This window comes from Ctenocephalides felis, unplaced genomic scaffold (genome assembly GCF_003426905.1).
Source record: "Ctenocephalides felis isolate EL2017-DRISC unplaced genomic scaffold, ASM342690v1 CF-g0.4_SCAFFOLD_01886, whole genome shotgun sequence".
NCBI classification, from domain to species: Eukaryota; Metazoa; Arthropoda; class Insecta; order Siphonaptera; family Pulicidae; genus Ctenocephalides; species Ctenocephalides felis.
In genome coordinates this window covers 81178639-81194564 of record NW_020538040.1, presented here as the reverse complement: position 1 = coordinate 81194564, position 15926 = coordinate 81178639, and the positions used below count along the sequence as shown (strand labels likewise).

General features: G+C 28.9%; 1 protein-coding gene across 1 annotated transcript in view; it reads left to right on the top strand.

Moving 5' to 3' along the window:
- Window positions 1–10045: 10045 nt before the first annotated feature.
- The window catches only part of LOC113377292, a 116906-nt gene continuing 111025 nt past the window's right edge, over window positions 10046–15926 (top strand). Inside the window, exon 1 of the mRNA XM_026617551.1 lies at window positions 10046–10173. The gene's annotated coding sequence lies outside the window, so the exon portion shown is untranslated. The remainder of the gene's footprint in view (window positions 10174–15926) is intronic.

The window sequence follows — 15926 nt, the reverse complement described above, 5'->3', positions numbered from 1 at the left end:
GTAATGTGCTCCGTTGTAATATAATAAGATTCAGCAAACTTTAATGGTAATTACATTAATTTAAGAACCTTAACATGCTCGTAATAAAATACGTAATTAATACCGTAGTGTTACTACTATATTTTCATAGTGTAAATACGTAAACATATGTTGTATGTTTAGTTTGCATTATTTGAAACTACAATAGCGTAGAAAATACATGACGCAATATTGCCCGTTGTAATATATGATAAAATTTACAAATTATTTTCCGTATATAAATTTTATGAACATTTACATAATAACTAGACAAAATCCTTGTTTATTTTATACTGTAAAGTAATAGTAATGTTTACTACATGACGATTACTTTTATAGAGCTTACCATGACTTCCAAAATTAGGGGCGCAATCCATCAGGGGGCCGTAAAGAAGGCGTACAGCTGCTTTCAAAACATAATTTCCAGAAAATAAACCAAAAGCTTTGAAAGGAAATAAAAGAAGCAAATAAATAAATATTAAATTATACATTTACATAATTTATATTAATTTGTAGCCTGATAAATTTATTATAATATCAGTGGAGAATTTATGAAACTTGATTGTTAGAAAAATTGAGGAGGCTCATCATTTTTTCTAAAAACAAGGGGCGCGGTACGAAAAGTTTGGACACCATTGGCAAGTGTTTTAATTATAAGATACTTACAAAATGAGACGATACTCATTGTCCCAGTACTAATAATAATTATTTTCTGAAACATACACAATTTCTACAATTAATAAGTTAAAATTTCAGCAATACCTATTCTATCTAAAATTAATTACTTACTGACATAAGTGATTACAAATATTAAATCTGTTTCAAGTATCACGTGCATAAATATAAATATATAATAACACAAAGTGTTATTGACATATGGCAAGTTAAAAGGATACGAAAAAGTTACAAAATAATTTAAATAAGTAAATGAGATCGATTTTTAATAAAAAAGAAATTACTGCGGACGAATGCGCAACGAACTAGGGTAGCTTTCAGTAAAAGAAACGAACTGAAACGTGACGTTCTAACTTTCCTTCGAATATTAGAACTAGAACTTTTCCTGACATTTTCGAAAAACTAAGCACCAAAAAAGTCAGAGCTTCTTGGCTGTATCAGGAGGCTGTGCTAAAAACTTTATATAAAATTATAGAAATGGACTCAAATCTGTATTTAAAAAAGGGCAGAGTTGATATAACAGCTAGACGCTTTTCGAAAATAAAATAATAAAACTAATTCAGAGTAAAATAGATAAATGATTAGATATGGATAATTAATAAAATTTAGTTATTGTCTAATATATATATATATATATATATATATATATATATATATATATTATATGTATATATATATATTATATATATATATATATATATATATAAGGGTCTAGTTGCAACATCTGGCGTGGCAATTAGTAAGGACAAAAATCGGACAGTAATAATATGTAATAATTGACGTGTTGCTAAGTAATTCTTTTTATGAATCAGTGTAAATATGATTAGTACAAATAAAAATATATAGTGTGTCCTGTAACAAAAATTCTTCTCGTAAAATGACGTAAACTACAATCAATACAAATAAAAAAAAACAGTGCTGCACAATTTACATGTGCACACTCCTTACAAACCATACATTCCACTTTATATATATATATATATATATATATATATATATATATATATATTAATTGTTCAATATGAACAAAACAGCACTCAGATTTGTTTAACACAACTTTATTTTATGATTACAGACGTTTCGAGACCATGGTGTGTCTCATCTTCAGTGTAATTTCAAAAACAGTTACTTATATACTACACATTCTTTAATAATTTATTTAAATTTCATTTAATTTTTGATATACAAAAAACACCAACTATTCCTTGCAATGCTTGACACAGTACTAATTCTATATATATATATATATATATATATATATATATATATATATATACTTTAACAGCAATCAGAACCTTACGTCCTATGAGCTGTTGGGCTGAAACTTCCCTTTCTTCGTATTTTTTAGATGGTAACCCAATGGTTAATCCATCCATATTTGATGATTTTTTGTTATTAGATTTAATCTAATAGGGCTGACTTTTTATTGGTGCAGCAATGCCGGGCAAGGGCTATTTTCACTTGGAAATATATTGCTATCTATATTTCCAAGTGAAAATCGTTGTCACGGCTGCCTGACAACAGGCTGCTCGAAGTGGGTATCGAACCCGGGACCTCTGATTCAGGTCTCGTCGCTCTTAACCGCTTACCTACGGGCGAGCCCATACATTCCACTTAATCATCCTTACTCAAATCTGCATATAACTCTTGTATGTTACAACTTGATCCAAGGTCTTAATAATATGTAACTAATCCGAAGTGTGATTTTTTAGAATAATGAAGATAACTGTTTAAACAATTTAGCAATCATAAAAATTGTTACATATTATCAATGATTGATAAATTTAAAGCCTATTGAAATCTATAAAATTCAAAATTAGTCTATAATAACGCGCACTAAATCTTGGGGTAGATCAATTGGAAAAATGACGGACCTGCTATATACTAGCTATCATATATATATATATATATATATATATATATATATATATATATATTAGCTGTCCCGGCAGACGTTGTTTGGCTATAAAAAATATTTCTAGTATAAAATGTTTAGTATAAAATTAACTTAGAAAAATAGGGGTTGGTGATAAAAAAGGAAAAATGTTCGGATATTTGTATTTTTATTGCCATATTGTAAAAAAATAAAAACAAAAAATCTTATCCAAAAATAACCTAAAAAAATTAAGGGTTTTACTTAGAGGTAAAAAAATAGCTAGTTACCGATTTTCAGACCTTCTGAATACGAATATAAAACTTAGTGAGAATCGGTAAAACCGTTTCGGAGGAGTATGGATACGAACTTTATATATATATATATATATATATATATATATATATATATATATATAATATAATATAATATATATATTATATATATATATATATATATAATATAATATACATATATATATATTATTAGGTAATTCTTTTCAATTTTACATTTAAGTTTCAATATAAATATTATAAAAAATGGATATATAAATTAGAAAAATGACTTCTATAAATACATAGGAGAAATCATAGAAAACTTCAAAGTTATAAGTGATCTTTAAATTAGGCAAGCAATGAATTTGCTACTTTGTTCGGCTCATAAGTAATAAATCTTACAAAACTAACTTTAGGACAATTATTAACTTCCCGTAGGGCAAGTTATAGTAATCGCAAAAAAATCGAAAATGAAAATTTTTATATATCTTTACGTTTCAGAGGTTTCTGAACATTTTGGCATACCTTAGAAAAAATGGATGTATGTGTGTGTGTGTGTGTGTGTGTGTGTGTATGTGTGTGTATGTATGTATGTGTGTGTATGTATGTGCGGATACAAATTTTCGTCGACGATTTCGGGAACACGGATCAACCGATTTGAATAATTCAAAAAACATTCGATCCGTATTGATAAGGAGACGTGCTGATTAGTTTTTGGCAAAGGCAGGTCAAGCCGTTCCGAAGATACGGGGCAAAAAGTTCCGAAAACGGTAACTCAGTTTTTAAGAGAACGGAGCGTCCGATTTTAATAATTCAAAAAACATTTTATTTGTATTGACAAGATGAAGAATCGATACAACTTTCATGAAGGTAGGTCCAGCGTTTTCGGAGATATAGAGGAAAAAGTAAAAAAATGAGCCATTTGGCGGTCAAAAATGATCATTAGACATATGCACATCAAATTATCAGACATTTTATAGAGATTTTAACAATAAGTATACATTTTGTTAACATTCCTATCGGTTCCGTACCAATGCTTATGCGTTAGACAGCGACGCGGCGCTTACGCGCTTTATATTTTGTCCCTAGGTAGTTAAAGCAGTACGATTGCTTTGAAAAAAAAGTTCAGATCTTCCACAACATGTCAAAATAAAAAAAAAAAAATTTTTTTCAAAAAAAAAAAAAATTTTAAAAAAAAAATTTTTTTTAATTTTTTTTTTTTTTTCAAAAAAAACTAATTTTTTGTCCAATTTATAGTTTCTCAAAAATCTTATTTTTTAAAACTAATTTTTTTTCAAAAATGTTAATCGTTTTAAAAAAAATAATAATTTTTGGTACGGGAAGTTCCAGCAATTTGCCTTAAGGCACGATGCCCTAATTGCCTTAAGACAGAATTCCACTTACAGCTAGTTTTGAAAATCCTTGCAATTGCGGCACAGTTTCCAAGTGAGCAAGAAGAGCAAGTTACTTGGTTAAGTGTTTAAATAATAATGATCTTTTGCATGTTTAAGCGCGTTCTTCGATTACGCTCGGTTCCTCCTCATGCGCTCTATTTTGGGAATACAAAAGCGAGTACGTGGCAACGGTAATGTAACGTCCGCGAGTCCACACGTTCAGGTGAAGTCAATAAACCGTGTAAAAGTTCAGGTATCTGCTGTCTCACGATTCCACTTTCTGCCCCGACCCAAACCCCAAGTCCCTTTAAGCGAAATAAGAATAATGAAAGGCGCCTGTCATTGTTGCCATTTTAAGCGTATTAAGCGCCCGAACGCTCATTAGCGGTATCGCGGCCAAAAAAGATCTATTCTCATTTTTATGCCATTGTACATCTACGTCATTTGAGTTTCAATTATTCTCATTACTATTGTCTTCCCAACACCGTTTTCGTTTTATTGGAATGTAGCGTAATTATTAAAATTTGCATATGTTTTTTCATATTGCGAAAATTTATGGACTTGCGTTGATGTTGGTAGTGTTCTCAAATAATTCAAGTGAATAATATATTTTTTAACTAACCTACGAAATTTATTTGACATTTTTTAAAAAAAATGTTTCAATAATATTTTTTGGTATAGATAACATTGAATTAGAATATTCATTCAATACGTTTTTTAACATAGTAAGCTTCTTCTCCACCTTATGCCGTCTCTTTTAAATAAATTTTGCAATATTTTTTTATTTTAAATTACATAAGAAAATAATTTTAAGGACAATTACAAACCTAATATTCTATTTATATAATTATATTAAAAAATAATTGAATAGTAGAAACTATAAGATTTTATACAAGTCTTGCGATCTACTGAGTTTTGCCTTTAATTATCATTTTGCCTTTAAGTTCATTTTGTATTTGACTTACTAACAATCACGGTAGTGACCTATTTATATTCTATATTTGGTTGAATGTTTCAGCAATAAATTTTATTACTGTTTACTATAACATCAACCATGCAAATACAGTGGTACCTCGCATAACGTCCTTAATTCGTTCCGTGAAAAAGTTTATTATGCAAAAAGTAAGCTATGCGAAACGCGTTGTTCCATATAAATACATCAAAATGAAATTTATTTATTCTGTAGTGTGAAATATGGTCATTAAAACGAGATCTATTTTACAAAAAATTTAGGATATTTAAAAAAATATTACTCATTTACAAAACAAGTTGTTATCAGAGTGGTAGCGCTACCTGTTTGCCTATTTAGCTCCTGAATTTTTAAAGAAATTATCGATAGTTGTCTACAGCAACATTTAAAAATAGTCAAGCTTATCATTGTACAAATTTCTGGTCTTCTAAGCCTCAGTCATGTTAGAAAAGTTACGAATTCTTTCACTTCTGTCCATTTGAAAAGTCATGTATGGTTCTTTCTTCTAACTGGTCCTTTCTTCCTCGGTTTTTGATCATCCTCTTTCAAATTTCTATCAATAATTTTGGGATGTGAATGTTAATTACCCAATAATTGTAATATTGTTAATAATATTGTATAATAATATTGTAATTGTAATAATAATTGTTCCATTCAACAAATGCTCCAACAAATAAATTTTTGTTTTTTTTTAAATACCTTTAATCAAATCAAATATGATTCAATTGTTTTGTTGTCAAATAGTCTAAATTCAGCATATTTTAATTACCATGGCGTCAAAATCAGCCGTGTTAATAGCAGCAATATTTGAATATCTAAAATATAATTTTTTCATACCAGCGGATTTATCGCCTATAGTACACGAGGCGCCACTATTACCATCGTATATATTTCTTTATGGGTTGTATTTGTTATTCTGTGACACCATAATTTATCCGAGACAATTTAGAAGAATTAATGAAGTGTTGATCAAAATTATAGAGGTAAGTAACAAAAGACAATTATACATCCAATAATTCCATAATACAAATAACGATATTTTTCAGTTTGTATTTAGCAAATTTGGAATTGAAATATTAATGGTTTTCGTTTGGAATTCACTTGAGCACTTCCTATTCAAAAAATTACCAAAAATTATAAGTTATTACGTGTTAGTCGAATGTAGGGTAGCGAGAGATGATACAATGATGGTAAAACGTGGACTCAATATTATGGCTTGCATGTTGGATTACAGTTTTGCTATCATGTTCGTGCTCACAGTTATGCATGCAACTAGAAATACTGATATCAAGTTTTTAAGAGGAAAAGAAACAGAAATTGTGGAATATCCAAAAAAAAAATCCATATGAGCTTTGCAAAAAGTCAACACCGTCCGCTAAAAATGTAAAAAAGGATATTAATTAAGTATGAAGATTAAAAGACTACTGCAATCAATTTTAAGTAGTTTGTTTATATAATAACTGGCATTATAAACCATTAAGTTAATTAAAACAGAATCATAGCTTTAATAATAATAAAAAAAATAAAGTGAGAGATTAAAGTGTGAGATTTTTTCTCCAACAAGTATATTTTTTTATAACTCTAACTTGTTATTCTCCAAAAAGTATATTATTTGAGCAAAGTGTGTTTGACTACAAATGTGAAGCAAAGTTTGTTGTATGGAACGTTCGCGCCCGAAAAACATAGTTCGTTATGCGCAGCATCCGTTGTGCGATGCAGGCGTTGTGCGGGGTACCACTGTATCTTATCTTTTTTAATGGGTAACATTTTGTTCATTCTATGAACAGTACACGCTCATTACGTCTGACTTCTCAAAGTTTGTTACATATTATTATTAACTTCCCGTAGGGCAAGTTACAAACATCGCAAAAAAATCGAAAATGAAAATTTTTATATATCTTTACGTTTCAAAGGTTTCTGAATATTTTGGCATGCCTTAGAAAAAAATGGTGTATGTATGTGTGTGTGTGCGTGTGTGTATGTGTGTGCGGATACAAATTTTCGTCGACGATTTCTGGAACACCGATCAACCGATTTGAATAATTCAAAAAACATTCGATTTGTATTGATAAGGAGACGTGCTGATTAGTTTTTGGCGAAGGCAGGTCTAGCCGTTCCGAAGAGACGGGGCAAAAAGTGCAAAAAATGGTAACTCAGTTTTTAAGAGAACGGAGCGTGCGATTTTAATAATTCAAAAAATATTTTACTTGTATTGAGTAGATGAAGAATTGATCAAATTTTCATAAAGGCAGGTCTAGCGGTTTCGGAGATCTAATAAAAAAAGTAAAAAAAATGCCATTTGGCGGTCAAAAATGATCATTAGACATATGCACATCAAATTATCATGAATTTTATAGAGATTTTTACAATAAGTATAATTTCTTTTTACATTTCTGTGGGTTCCGTACCTATGCTTATCCGTTAGACGACGGCCCGGCACTTTCGCGCTTTGACATTTCGTCTCTATGCAGTTCAAGCAGTACGATTGCTTTGAAAAAAAGTTCAGAATTTCCAAAACATGTCAAAATGAAGAAAACATTTTTTTTTCAAAAAAAAGTAATTTTTTGTCAAATTTATAGTTTCTCAAAAATCTAATTTTTTCGAAGTAATTTTTTTCAAAAATGTTAATCGTTTTTAAAAAAATAATATATTTTGGTACGGGAAGTTCCAGCAATTTGCCTTAAGGCACGATGCCATGCGCCCCACTAGTGAAAACTAATATTCAATCATTAAACATTGATTTGCGGATTTGGCGTTATAAATAAAATAACCATCACATTTTACAAATATGTCTGAATGCATATCAAATTTAAAAACACCAAGCTGTATTTTGATTAAAATTGTTTGTAGCACATATACAACATAGAGATGTAGTTCAGAGGAAAAGCGCATATACCCGTATGCAATGCTAAGTAATACTCACGAGGCACTCTCATCAAACATAGTGTGCTCGCGTATGCAGAACAGCGTATCGCGTATTAGATATTGACGTCGCCTGGCTTAGCAAAAACATTTGGAATATGCATAGGTACATATTTATAAGCGAGTTGCAGTCCTCGCGATGTTCGTCCTCTAAGATATAGCCTCCCGGGGGAGGCTTTGCATATTTAATGCGTATTTACGTTCCTTTTTGCCCTCGTAAGGTAACTGGAAGGATACCAGACATATTTCATTTCGACGGTCCCCGCGCTCTGCATGTTTATTTTTTCTCTCAAACTTATGCGGACTCTAACGTATTGTTATGCATACGTTGATATATTTCGCTTCGCATCGTCGCCGGATTAATTCTCGCCGTTTGTTCTTGTGTGACAAGTGAATAATAATGCGAACTGGTCGCTGGCAAATTTACAGGATTGTTAGGAAATTAGGAGCGAGGCGCCTCTGAGGAACCCTTATATCGTTTGAATATTCATTATCCTTAATAATGTCTTTATGATTTCGCATCAGACCTTCGTAATTACTGGTAAACAACTACTACAGGTTCTAATATTTGATAACGCTTGCTAATATTATATATATATATATATATATATATATATATATATATATAACAAAGTCTAATAATGATGAACATGAATTTGACATTTGAAAGAATCTAAGATTTTTTTAACCTGATCTGGAAAAATTTATTCAAAAGACGCGTATGAGAAGAATCTTTTTTAACCATTCATGACGAGATCATAATAACTAAAAAAATGTTTTTAGTTTGTTTATTATCTAATTATATTTGTTATCTGAATAGTATTTAAATAATTCACAATTAGTTTCACATGCTTTAGAATCGTGGTAAAAATGTTTTTTTCTGTAAATGCTCACTTCATTTAGTCTCCAGCTAGTTCACAGATAACACAAATATTACACAGTTACCTCTTTGTAAAAAATATGTTAGCAAAATTGTAAAACATTGTTAAAAAGACAACTAATTTAACGTTTATATTATATAGGTTAGTGCATTTCCATAAACTCAAACAATGGATGTTCATTCTTCGTAGCCGAAACGTATAATTTTAGAATATATATTCGAAAAGAAAATTATATTATGCCCGATTATTAGACTTTGTTAATACATATGTCAACATATATATTTATGTGTGTGTTAGTAATAAAAAAAATCTGGGCATAAGGATAAAAGTAAGGTGGCCATACATCCCGGATTGACCGGGACAGTCTCGATTTTCCGCCTTGCATCTCGGCTTTTTCTAAAAACAATATTTGCCTCGGTTGTAGGTGTTTTGTCCCGGATTGTCCCGGATTTTTAAAAATGTTTGAATTGCCAATATTTATTAAAAAATTTTCACAAATATTTCAACTAGAAAATTTGAACCGGAAAAATGCGCATATAAGTTTTTAGCTAACTAACACCCCCCCCCCCCCATGCAAAAAAATATGGTCACCTTAATAAAAGTAGCTAAATTTGTGTGTACTAATCGTTGGGTAGCAAAGACTCATGTATTACTTGCTTGGAAAATTATTATCTTTATCTTCAGCTATAAAAATAAAGCAAAATTAAGGAACTACTTAGGTGCACTTCTAGACAATGATAAAAATACATCAAATTTTACAACAACTATTTAAAAAAAACATACAGATGATTAAATATTAATTAAAATTACACAATTATTTATAAGAACTTGATAAAACACAAGTTTTAAAATTTCTCCTAACTGTGATGATATCGAGGAATTATTATTAACGAATAAAAATTGATGATGAAGAATAAGTAAGTAAAACTAAATTCAAATAGCGCGCGTTTATGAAATTCAGCATAGTTCACACTACTCCTCATGCCAGCAGATAGCCATTTTCATCGATAATGTCATTTTAGTCTTCATGTGGCAATTGACACTTCGTCTTGAAGCCATACATTGTGATTTTTTATACCATGATAATTACGTGTTTAATCTTCGTCATTAGTGTAAGTGACTGCATATGAAAGTGTAATAAGTGATATAATAAATTTTATTAACGGTATGTATTCCACAAACACCTTTAATTATATTCAATAATACAATATCAATATATTAATTTCACATTAATGAAATCCTATTTTCTCTGACAATCTGCATGTGTTTTGAACAATATTTTGAATGAGCCGTTCTTAATATTTATGTAAAATTCTAATAAGCTCATTAGTTTAATTAATGTTACTATTGATGAGGATGCAAATAATAAAGCATAATTTATTCGCTTAGTGTACTAATTAACTTCCCGTAGGGTAGTTATAGTAATTTGCCGAAAATTGAAAATGAAGATTTTTGCATTTTTCGACATTTTGAACGTTTCTGAACATTTTGGCATACCTCAGAAAAAATGGATGTGTGTGTATGTTTGTGTGTGTGTGTGTGTGTTTTGTATGTTCGCATTTTTTCGTCCACGTTTTCGGGCGCACGGATCATCCGATTTGAATGGTTCAAAAAACATTTCATTTCTATTGATAGGGAGATGTACTGATTAGTTTTTGGCAAAGGCAGGTCCAGCTTTAACGGAGATACGCAGCAAAGAGTGCAAAAAATACAAATCGAGTTTTTGAGAGAACGGTGTGTCTGATTTGAATGATATAAAAAATATTCAATTTATAATGATTAGGAGAAGAGGTGATTAGTTTTCAGGAAATGCAGGTCCAGGCATTTTGGAGATACAGAACTAAATGTGCAGAAAATGACAGTTTTTGAGAGAACTAAGCGTCCGATTTGAATTATTCAAAAAACTTTCTGCTTGTTTCAACAAAATAATTGCTTTGAGAAAAAAAATTGTTTCAAATTTATTTATTTTTTTTCAAAAAAAAATTTTTTTTTCAAGAATTTTTTTTTGTTTATAGAAAATAATTCAGATTTAAATTTTAATTCTGTTCTAATTACTTGAAACATATAAATTTAACTTTGCAAGTCAGTTTATATAATTCTTATAAGTGTTACAATATTTATAAAAATCTATATAAAAACATTTAATATTTCTTGATCATTTCGTCACGGTACGGGAAGTTCTATCAATTTGCCTTACGGCACGATGCCATACACCACTAGTTCAAACTGAAATTAGTAATTTGAACCCATATATATCTTATATGTAAAAATCTTCTGTAATGATGTATGTAAATATACTCCTCCTAAACGATTATTTGGATTTTGATAAATCTTCCAGAAGTTTAAGGGATTTTTTTTTGATGTATGTGATTATAAAAATATAGTAATATTGTAGAAATAAATGTTTGTAATGTAAAAATTGTTGAAAACATTTTGATACATAAAAACTGTCATCTGTGAAAAATGTCGATTCACTTGAAATTTGAATTTAGTTATGAATTAGCATGAATATCCATATTCATGATTATAAACAAGAAGAATATAATATCTACAATATTATTTCCAAAAACCGGCTGAGATGCCAGAAATTAAAACAGTATAAGATACAATCTATGTTTGGCAGCAGAAAATATAATTCAGTTTAATAAATAACAAAATACGTCCAAAATTGCATAAACATTATTTCTTTAAACTTATGCATATTTTATTTTGCTTTACTCTACTGAATTATTTAATATTTCTACTTATTGACAAAATGATTTAGAATTTTGTTTCATGTGTCAAAAAATCATTCGTTTGTAATTGGTTATGAAATATTTAGTAAGTTCAAAATCTTAGATTGAACAGGGCCATATAAACTAGATTTTACGAATTAAGTCACCTAAGATTTTTACTAAAGTAATAATGTTTATTAAATTATCAGTAAGAAAAATTTAATTTATAAATTGCAATTGCTAAAAAGCAACTAATATAGGGTACGCGATCGTAAAAATTCTAGACTATTATATATTATATAAATTATTGAAGCAATTATATTAGTTGAAAATAACAAGGCGATATTATTCTTTTACCGTAGTTACTATATTTATTCTTTCTGATCAAACTGCAGTTTCTTATACGTATAAAGCTTATGCTAAGGCCATAAATGGAAGGAAATTAAGTAGAATATTAAAAAGTATAGGACAGGATATTGAAAAATTTGGAACTGGGTACAGGACAACGTTGTTGGGTCATCTAATATATATATATATATATATATATATATATATATATATATATATATATATAATTTGTTTATTTCAGCCTAACGGCCTAGAAATACGACAATTTTACATATATATATGAGTGTGGGTGTAGGTGTACGTGCCTGTGTGTTTTGTTTTGTTATTGCAAAATAATTAAAATCACTATTTTTTTATTAAAACATCGAATCTCATTTTTGTGCCGATCAATTTACTGTTTCTATGATTATATTCTTTTGTATAATTATTGCGCACGTATTAATTAATTTTATTGCATGTGTAAATAATTTTGAAACATAAACAATTGCTTCGATAATCTATTTTCATGTTGCAAATAATTACACAAGCGTTCATTATAAGCACTTTTGTTTTTAAGCATAAACTCATAATAAAAACAGTCATTATGAAATAATTCACAATCACGGAAACGAATATGTTTATTATTCAATAATTGTTTGCTTTAGAGGCGATGCTATAATTTTTCACAATTGCGAACAATCTGATAAAACTGATTATTTATCAAAAATTTTAACAAACTGAAAATGAATTTGTCTAAATTTTGATATTATAATGAATACTGTATTAATTATACTGGGGGTATCAACAATTTGGGAAAATATATTTAGTAGTGAATAATACATTTATTAGTAGTAACATTCAGTTGAATGCACTACTAACCAGCGGATAAAAGTAATTCGCAATAATATATTAACTTGAAATAGTAATAACCAATATTCAGTAATCTACTACTTATAATAGCTAAAACGCAGATAGTGTTTTAATTAGTTTTTGGGAAAAGCAGATCTATACGTCGTATAAATGGTGGAAAATTACCGTAATTAATATTCAGTTGTCAAATTTGGTATTTTGTAATCACTAGGTATATGCACATCAAATTCTATATATAAATACAAATTCCTAAGTAAATTTTAATAATAATTACAATTTTATTCACTAATTTTTTGGGTCCCATATCAAAAACTGGAAAAATTAAAATAGTGCGCGATATAGCTACGACACAGAAAGAATATTCAGTCGTTTTCAAATATCTTGATTCAACAAGTATAAAAATATGATTTTAATTCATGATTATTTTAACGATCGTTGAAGGTAGTGGTTTTATGGGGAGTAGGTATCATGTATTACACTGTCGTATTATGTACTTTCGCAATATGTAATTTGCCGTTACATTTTTTTAAAAGTAAGCATGACCATTATTGTTACTGATTTTGAACTTTTGCGAAGATCTCGAAGTTTTTGTATACTTCAGCCAAGTTTCTAATACTTTGTGTTTCGTACATAATTTTTTTATTGCATTATTATTACGAATGCAATTCTTTGTCCAATTATATCAGCTTAAGTAATATCAAAAATAATTTAGCAATTTTTTTATAATAGAATTCCCGTTGTTTGACGCATTGTAGTACACTCGATTATTTTCTATCCTTTATTGATCAATATTAAAACAATCTACAAGCAACTCGGTGCCGCATTCTGACGAAAACGTGCCTGCTGTAAACATGTGTATGTTATGCAATTTTTGTAATGTTGTGGACAATGAAAACTGTACATTTACAATGATATAAAAATTATTTTCTGCTGCATGTTATAGTTTGAAGCAATTTCCAAGAGGCATTGAGGGTGGATTCTCAAATTGACGCTGAAAAAATTGTAAGACCTTAAATTTGAAAAAAAAGTTTATCAAAATTGAAAGTTATTCAAGATTTTCATTGACCACATATAAATGGCGCATCCTGTAGCATCGTGACAGTTTTTGTCATCATTCTACAGAAAAGTATAATATGTATATTGTTTAAACGATTGTTATATGTCTGCCTTACTGAATTAAGAAAAACAAAATTATATAATAAAAAAGGTGAAAAATACATTAAAAATAACTAATAGTAAATTTTGAAAAAGAACTGTCTTGTTACAGCATAGATTTATTCTAAGAATGAGCTACATTTTTTTTTCTTTACTAGCCGCATTTGATTTTCAAAATTGGGTAGCCTTGGTATATACTATATACATTAAAATATAAACATACTAAATTAAAAAAAAATTTCATAAATTAATGCTAAAAGCAAAAAATTTCATAAATTAATGCTAAAAGCAAAAAATATATCATGTTTGATTTATTGATGGAAAATGTTAAAAAAGTAAATAAAATTTTACTTTAGAAATTCTTGGGGCCGAAATATATTTTAAAAGCCGCATGATACCCACGGGCCGCTCCTTGCTCCTCCTTGATCTATTCTATACGACGCTTTAAGAACTGTGTCATTGTGAATACAAACTACCGGGTGCGTCAACCGAGTGGAACGGGTTAGAATGCAAGTTTAGTTACCATCAAGAATCAATGTTGATGGTAACTAAACTTGACTCAGTTCAAGTGGCGATTTTCTTTTCTTATTCAACTTTTTCTCAATTTAACAATGTTTGGCATAAAATGAATAATACAGCTTATATTAAAAAATTTATGTAATTTGAGATGATTTTTGCAAAGTGACGTTATTTGCCTTACATCTGCTTTTAATTATTTTATATATAATTTAGTTCGCTAATAATATTCCTGAAACTGCGCTCGTTTTCGGATAGAAGTTATTTTCTCTGTAATGCACATTACATTATAGTAATGACGTTTCACTAAGTTTGTGTCTTCTGTTTTTTATTCATTTAAGACAGTCGGATGTAAGTAATTTGTTGTCACATTTCCCGGACAGTCGTCGAGGCAGAAACATCTCGAGGTTGTGACATATTATTTACGTTTCGTTTGAATCACCTTAAAAGTGTTTTCAAACTACAGTCCCAAGTTTTAACACGCCGTGAATAAATTACAGATGATCTGAATATTTGAATTAGTCACATTTATCATGTTTACTTCTATGATTATTTTTCATCATTTCATATTAAATTTATGATTGCATATAATTTATAATATATACGCTGCTCACAAAAAATGAAAAAATCTCATTTTTAGCCGAGATAATATGTAATAAAATACTCACATTTTATTTCTAATGTAGTGGTGTTTTTTTAATAGATAATATGTAATGAAGCAGCAACGACTCAATTTGCATTTGGCAATATAATGATATGATACATGCTTTTGTAATATAATATGTTTGTGGTTACGGTAAAATTTGTGCATTAGTTTTAATTAAAATTAAATAAAATCCCAGATCACATGACAATTGGTAAAACATAATGTATAATATATATATATATATATATATATATATAACAAAATATTATTAATTCCACGCAGTTTTCTAATTGCTCGATTGTAAAATTCAAAAGCTGTATATTTTTAGTTTGTTTTCTGCAATGTTATGGCTTTTTCGGAACTGCGATTTCATCATATATCAATCAGTTTTGACATCTGCGTTATTAAACCGGTATGATGTTTTAAGTTATTGATTTTTTATTTCTAATATACGTGTTTCAACGTTTTTAATATTTTCCATGTTCTTTGTCTCTTTTCATTCAATTATGTTTTTAAATGGTATGTATTACAAATTAGATTACATATTGAACAAGTAGGAGAGACTGGGTGTGGTGTGCCACTTTTTTAGCAATAATTTTGCTAATTTACCAGTTATCTGGAAGGAAAGTAAATAAAATGGTTATTTGAACAATTGTTTACGTAAAAATACTGAAATACTGACTTTAAATA